Source organism: Akebia trifoliata, chromosome 4, assembly GCF_017979445.1.
Source record: "Akebia trifoliata isolate Shusen 1 chromosome 4, ASM1797944v1, whole genome shotgun sequence".
Lineage (NCBI taxonomy): Eukaryota > Viridiplantae > Streptophyta > Magnoliopsida > Ranunculales > Lardizabalaceae > Akebia > Akebia trifoliata.
In genome coordinates, this window is record NC_141378.1 from 3,510,864 (window position 1) to 3,518,848 (window position 7,985).

Below are 7,985 nucleotides of genomic sequence, written 5' to 3' on the forward strand. Positions count from 1 at the left end.
GTTCCATCATAACTTCTTTTATTGATCCGAAGGTCATGCCCATCCGATTAAGAGCTAAAACAAGTACATCTAAAAAAGAGTAGAATTTTAATTTTATATGGACAATCTGATTCATGATTTTAGGCCTTTTATCATTACAGGCTTTGTGAGAATGTCAACGTGTCCGCTATCAGCTGCTGATATTTGAATCCAAGGATAGAAATCATCAATCAGAGTAAATTTTGGTTTACAGGCCTCTGGAAATATATAGGCCCACATTCATGGTTTTATGGGCCTGGAAGAGCTTGCTAGACGTGGGTGTAAAAACTTTGATTTTCAGGAGAAAAAAAATATGCTAGAATCTAAGGGTTAGAAATCACAATCAGACTGATTTTCGTAGGTATTCAAAGTCAGCACTGAGCACAAAAGGATTGTGGTATCATGGTTTCAAATCTCATCCATGATTGAGATGACTAACCCAAGTCATCTCGGTATTGTTCACGAACGAGATCGTCCAGTAACTCCAACTCCAACTCTTTTTTTAGGTAGGGACTCCGACCAAAATCATATAAATGTGCTTTATTTGGTTGGTCCACTCAAATGGTGGTTTGATTTCACTTTTTCATCTTGGGTTGTGATAAGCTGGATCTTGCTGAATCCACTTTAATAGAACTCAAGGTGGTAAGAAATTCTGCAACGGACTGATTGAGTCTTCCGTAACAGAAACACAGCATCGATCCAAACAAACTCCTCGAAGTGATCTCGCAGTTACGATGAGAATACAAAAGTTAAGACTCAATCATGTGTTCCTTGGTGCATCCAGGGTTAATTTGTTTTAAGTTGACAGCATTCTGCACCTTCTTCGTTTGGGCGGCTGTGGAATAGAATTCTGACGATGAACCAAATTATCCGTCATGGGTTCATTTCTACTAATTTTCGCTTGCTTTGTAAGGAAGATGGAAGTCGGAAGACCATCTTGGCATCCATTGTTAGATATCCTGTGAAATATGTTATAAGTTTGGGTGTCCAACTCAAAACCAATTGGTAATGAGTGGGAGAGGCCCAAGACCTTATACGGAGAGAACCATGATAAATTTCGAGGTCCAACTAAAAACAAATTGGCAATGAGTGGAGAAGCCCAGGAGCTTATAACGAGAGAGAGAGAGAGAAGGAAATTTTTGTCCGATGTGGGACTAAGCTCAACAATATGGCCCCACTTTATGTCTCTCTCCAACATTCTTGGTTGCTTCCCTGATTCGGTGTACTGTTTGTTTGTGGGTTGACAATTTCTTGATAGGTCTTTCTCAGCTTTAAAAAAAATTATGTGGTGTATTTCATGGGAATGAGAGGAATAATTGCATCTGCAAGAATCAAGCGCTCTCGCCTGGGGAACTATTATCGCAATTTTGGAGCTTTTATTTACTGGTGTAAATTGCTTAAAGAATTCAAATGGATGTTTTTAGCGAATCTTTTGGAGAGATGGGATTGGATTCTTTTAGCATTAGATGTGATGAGGGAAGCTTCTTGAGGGTTTTGGAGGTGTGGGTTGTATGCTTTTCTGCTTTTCTTGTATTTAGTTGGTCATCTCGACCTTTGCTTTGGAATGAAATTGGTATCCTTGTAAGAAAAATGCTTGTCCCACACCAACCAACAGACACTTGAAACAGTTACTTTTCATTTTGAATATTGTTAGATCATTTTATCAGCTTTATATCTCAAACAGAAATGTCAGGAAACATAGACTCTGAATCTGAATGCAAGGAGTAGAGGAAAAAAGAAAAAGAAAATTTGAGTGATGAACAAGAACTTTACGATTCCGATACTTCAAAATCATGAGAGCATTATGAGATACAGACATGTAAGTAACAGTATTATTGATAAGAAATAAACAAGCAACAAGTACTCTAAATCATAAAGATCTAGGTGGTTTCTCCAATAATGCAGAAAGAAAAACTTCATCTTTTGATTTAGGAGAAATAACCCACTTATATTTCCTGTACCTGAACTGCAGGAACATGTACATGTAGTCGTCCAAATCCTTCCTACTACAGAAAAATCGGTCTATCCAAAGCAACCCTCCTGGCCTCAAAATTCGATACCAATCAAACAAGATGCAGTCCATCAATTGCAGGTCGATCCAGCCATCCAAAAGCCCAGTTGTATGAATCAAGTCCATTGTGTTATCGAAGAACGGGAGTCATTGATTCAACGTCATGTATAGAGGAACCAAACCTCGAAGTGCGATCATCTTGTTGAAAGGGGCTCCGAGGTTTAAAGCAGTCGAGATGATCGTCACATTTTGTTCTTTCATCCTTGCAGCAAAAGTCCCTGTACCAACACCGAAGTCCAAACCTATCCTTATCTCCCTGGGTTTGATTGCCAATACATCACTTATTAAAAAATTGATAGGAAGTGAGCTGTTACGGACCCATTTAACCCTTTCTTTGTCCATTTCAAAAATCCAGTACATTTGGAATAACCTCGCTTGGGGTTTGTGCTCGATAAGCAGTTGAAGTTCCTGCACATGTGATTGCTCCAACGAACATTTCTATCATCTGGTGATCTCCACAGAGACTCGTTAATCGGGTAGGGCTTCTGATAGAGCTTAGATGCCCTTGTCAAGCATCACCTCCGAGGCAACGGGTTGCACCCATTAACCATAAGCTTCTGCGCTAGGTTCCAGTCGTCTTTGCAATAAGAACCAATGTCATAATTCATGAACTCTTCCAATTCCTTCTTCATCAGGACACAAGCATGGCCTATCATGTTGTAAATTCTTTCTGTTCCATATATATCGATCTTCCCCACTCGGTTATCTTTTGGGGTTATATACTTTCGTATCTCCTCAATCAAGAAAGAATTAATCAACGGGTCTTCCTTTATTGTCCTGTTATTGATCCCTTCAGTTCTAGGAAGCCGAATCTGTGTAAGAGATATGTGAGCACCATACAGAGTTGGATCACCTACTCTTCTAAAAACTTCTTGTACTCCAACTTTGAAACTCCCGTCTAGTCCAAGGTGTTTTTGCTTTTTTCAATCTCTTTCACAGTAGATTAGAGCTTCCCCTGCAAACTTGCAATCTTCAAAAGGACTTCCTTGACGCGATCAGATAAAGATTTTACATCGAAACCAACATAAATATCATTCGAACTGTAAAAATAGCGGCAAATGTCGTTGTCATGAAGGAAAAATCTGGATGAGTAAAACCTAAGGAGACTGGTTATGCTTACAACTATAACAAGCCCTCCTAGTACAATCTGGAGGGAACCCATTATTTTTTAAAGTCTACATTTGGGAAAGCAGAGCCTCCCCATCGTTAATTAGAAGAAAAAAATATTGAATTGTCACGGATCACTATATGTTTCTACTCTTCTTCATAAGTTTAACAGTTAGAATCTAAAAAAGCTGAAGGGAACCCATTATTTTTTAAAGTCTACATTTGGGAAAGCAGAGCCTCCCCATCGTTGATTAGAAGAAAAAAATATTGAATTTTCACGGATCACTAAATGTTTCTACTCTTCTTCATAAATTTAACCGTTAGAATCTAAAAAAGCTTCTGAAATCTAGACTCTAGATTTACAATTGCTCAACCGACCCATTATGCAGAAGAGGAGAAATTAACAATGTTCTTGTTAAATTGAACAGAACCAGACATGAAGTGGAGTTTCAAGCTAATTTAGTATGAATTACGAAAATATAAGATCGAGCTGCAAAATCAACAATAAAGAAAAACTACTGGAAAAGGTCACGAAATTACCAAAATAGAGAACACAACCAGTTCTTCCTCAACTTGATATCGAAACCAAAGCTCATGAACTAATCTGTAATTACAGATGAACCTCTGAAACTCTTTCTTCTGTTAAATCTTCCCAAATCCTTCAAAATTCAACTAAAAACCCTAAAAACCAGGCCTCGAGCTTGCTTCAACTGCTATCGATAAGTCTCGAAGCTGTAAAATCGTGAACATAAAGCTTTCGTAATCCAACTTTGCAAGATCGATCGGCTGAAATGGCTTGCTTCTCCAAGAAGGAGATCAATAGAAACCCTAAATGCTCGAATCTCGTAATTTAAAACCCTAAAAGCTAGAAAACCTAACAGCTCTTGAATATTATTTAAAAATGTTAGACGCGTTGACTGTGATAAAGAGATTAGGGTTAGGGTTAGGTTTTCCATGACGCAGATCAGCACTAATAGTTGAGATTAAAGGACGTTTTCTATTCCTTTTTTTCTTTCTTCGCTTAAAGAAAGAAACACAAAAATGGCGATGATGGTGGTGGTGGCGGCGGTGGGTATTTCCTCGTGGTTAAAATTGAAACGGTTTCAAACTGATTGGGATCCTGATGTTATAGATCATGTGGTAATTTTAGTATACTACTACCCATGTTTAAGCTCTTTCATATAATACTGATGAAGTCATATACTCATAACTTCGTTTCAGTCTTTATCAAAGAATGTGGACTTTACGTTTTATAACACAGTTATTTCCATTTTTTGGTTTGATATTAACGTGGTTATATGATAATAGTACTGCCGAGTCTATGGTATCATTGGCTTAATTTATAGATACGTGGGGTGTTTGGTTAGGAATATATGTTTATTCTGGGTAGATTTTACTGAGGAAGGGATAGTTCAAGGTTGTTCCTGAATAATTTTGGTTCCCAAATGAAATAAAATTCATACAACCTAGATACCAAGAGATGCATACCTAATCGTAGTGGTTTGCTGAATTTTTTTTTATTGGGTTGATAGAACTCAATATAATATCATGGCATTTGAGTTAAATATACATCATATGTTAAAAATATTTATCAATTTTTTTCTTTTATATATACTTATCATTGATATCTCCATCCTTCGGGTGAGATTAATCCCACAGTCACATGCCTTGACCCCTCAAAAAATCCTATGTGCAGCTGATTGAGTTGAGGGTCAACTGAACCCTAGAGGGTGGCCCCAAGGAATTCATTGCTTCATGGGATTTTGAATACTTGACCTACCCTCAATATTATGGTATATGAGCAAAAGATACATCATTTATTAGAAATATTTATCTTTTTTTTTTTTTTGCTTATTGTTGGTATCTCCATTCTTCGAGTGAGATTAATCTCACGCTCACACGCACTGGCCCCTCGAAAAGACCTATGTGCAACTGATTGAGTCAAGGGTCAACCGAATCCTGGAGGGTGGCTCCAAGGAATTCGTTGCTTCATGGGGTTTCAAACACTTTACCTGCTCTTCCTGAAGAGTTTTTCAAAGCTCGGCCCTTGGGATTGTTTGAAATATTTATCATAACTTCGTATTGGATGAAGACATTATTTTGATCATTTACTCATTTGACTTGAAGAGACGAAATACACTATATGGAGGGTTTGCTTGATTTTTTTTCATCTTCATCTTGCAGTCGGCGTGCCCACTGCTTGGGTTCGGGGGTGGAATTCTCAAAAAAAATTTTGGGCACCTCACTCCATAATTTCGTCTTGGTATGGGTTATAAATTCATTTAAAAACTTGTTTTAGGGTTTCAATGGTGGATTTTCAGTTTTTTGGAGATTGAGTGAGATTGAGATACTGTAACCTTGCTTTTTACAGAAATAGTGAAATGATCTCCTCATTGCTCTTGACTGCATGTAAATTGTGTGTCGTGTTCTCTCTTTATTTCTTATTTTTGCATTTTTTTTTTTAAATTTAATATTTGCTATATTTCTCTCACCCTATTTTCTAGACATTTAAATACATCTCTCCATTCTTTATGTTGAAGTTATGAGACTTGTCCAAAAATCTCTTGCAACGCAATGCATGATTTCCAGCCTTCATATTGGCAAAATCTATGCCTTATATATACAATTTTGCTTCAATGTTGGGCCAGAGGTGGTCTTGGCTTGAATAAAATACATTTTCTAGGGCCGGACTGGCCCAGTGATTATATGGATCATATTGGGCTTTATTTAAGATCTAATTAACATGGCCCATTTGTAGCCTGGCCCAATGATATCCGGAGATGTACCACTCTTGTCATTGTTAGAGCTTTTACAGTATTTGGAAGGTCAGTGATGAGCTAAATCTTTCTTGAAGTCAGAGTCCTCAGAACCTTGGCCCAACTGATTGCTCAGACATGCATCCACCAAAGTGGGGAGGTTGTGGGTTCAATCTCAAATCGTGTTAGTTTGTTGAATGGGCTTAATGGCCCAATCTGTCCAGTACCATATGGTTCTGTGGGCTCAAATCCACTTGAACTACATTATTAGGATTTTACACTAAAAACTAAAAGTTGCACTGTTTTTCTTTATCTTGAAAATTCATAGAGCGACCACAGCATCAAAACTCCATAAATTATAACTTCAATATGCAAAGCTTTATGATCTACAAATAGAATAAAAATCTGTACGAACTCCTATTAATGATGGATTATGTATCTTCAATATTGGTGTACATTTTCTTGTAGGACACATTTTCTTGTAGGACATAATAAGTAGGGATGGGATCGATTTTTTTTATTTTTAAAGGCAAAAATATACAATTTTTTTAGATTGGAGTGCAATTGATGTGCAACTAGTCGGTCCCATTTTTTTATTACTAATAGTTATCACAGCCCTCGCTTACTTGTATGACTACATCTCTATCTCTTTTACTAGGATGATCTAGATCTAGATGTTACATGCCTTTATATTAAATAATCGTCTCATTTAATAAGTCCCAATCAAAAAAATTGTCTCATTAAATAAACCTAAACCAACCTCTCATTTCAAACTCCTTTATGATGGTCCCCATAATTGCATCCATTTGCTTTTTAATTAATACAAAAATGTAATAATTAAATCCTAATATCACGTTCATAGACCGATATAAAATCATATTAAACAACATCCCTTTCATCATTTCGACATCAAGACGACAAATTTCACGTTTGCAACAAAATTAAAGTCTAATTTTCTTAATTTTCCATTCTAATCACGTCCATGTCAGAAAAAATTGATTTTCCGTCATCTTTTTTAATCAAACATCATTTTCATGAAAGATGATTATACTTTTATATAATGGCATATAAGCGATGACCGTCCTTTTTGATGGATTTATCCAAGAGATCCTTTGCTTGTGTAACTACGCAATTGGCTTTACTTGAATTAGGAAGCATGGAGACAGATTAGATCGAAATTCCCTTCTAATCGTCGTTTCTTTAAATTTATTTTAATGAGAAAAAAAAGGGGGGAGGGGGAGAGAGCGTAACCCATTGGAATATACCGTCTTTACGTCGTTCTTGTCATGTTTGTTTCATCAAACACATCGATCGTCATCGATAAAAACCAAGTAGTTGTCTATAGTGATAATAAAACTTAAAATGGAGAAAAGGTCAATTAAATTACCTTAATTGTCCTAATAGTATCTTGACCAGAGTTTTAGAACTTAGTCCATGTTTTATGTTTGGTTCCATCCTTGTTTCACATTTAGAAAGCTTGTGGAAGCTTATAACTTATTTTCAAATGCAGCAAAATTACTCTATAATGAAAACTGTTGACTCATCATTACTCTACTATTAATATATGTTTGTATCACATATTATCAAACAGCTCTTTATGTTGTTTATGTATTAAAAAAAATAGACAGAAAAACTATTTACCTTTGTCTAGTAAATTGCTAAAATTTACTTTATTTTCACCATTTAATTTTTTTCATCACATGTTCTAACCGCATCCAATCACAACCAACCCTTTCTTTGATCACTCTCTCATCAATCTCGCTTGATATATATAAAAGTGTTTGAAAAAAGAATATTAATTTTTTGACGCTCCCCTCTGACATACGCCTCCATCACAAGAATCATACATCATTTGCCTCACGATACGTAGAATCATAAATATTTTATTGTGTATCCCAAGACAAATGATCTTCGGTTCTGTGATGGGGCATATGTTAGAAAAGGAGCGTCGGATTATCATCACTTGAAAAAATAGTCATGACCTGTAAAACAGATAATAGTAATTTTTATATATTAAATTATAATCATTATGG

The 7,985-nt window shown here is 36.1% G+C and overlaps 1 pseudogene; it reads right to left on the reverse strand.

Annotated features, from left to right (window-relative positions):
* Positions 1 to 1,772: 1,772 nt before the first annotated feature.
* Positions 1,773 to 4,325, reverse strand: LOC147403017 (putative methyltransferase At1g29790; annotated as a pseudogene).
* Positions 4,326 to 7,985: the final 3,660 nt, after the last annotated feature.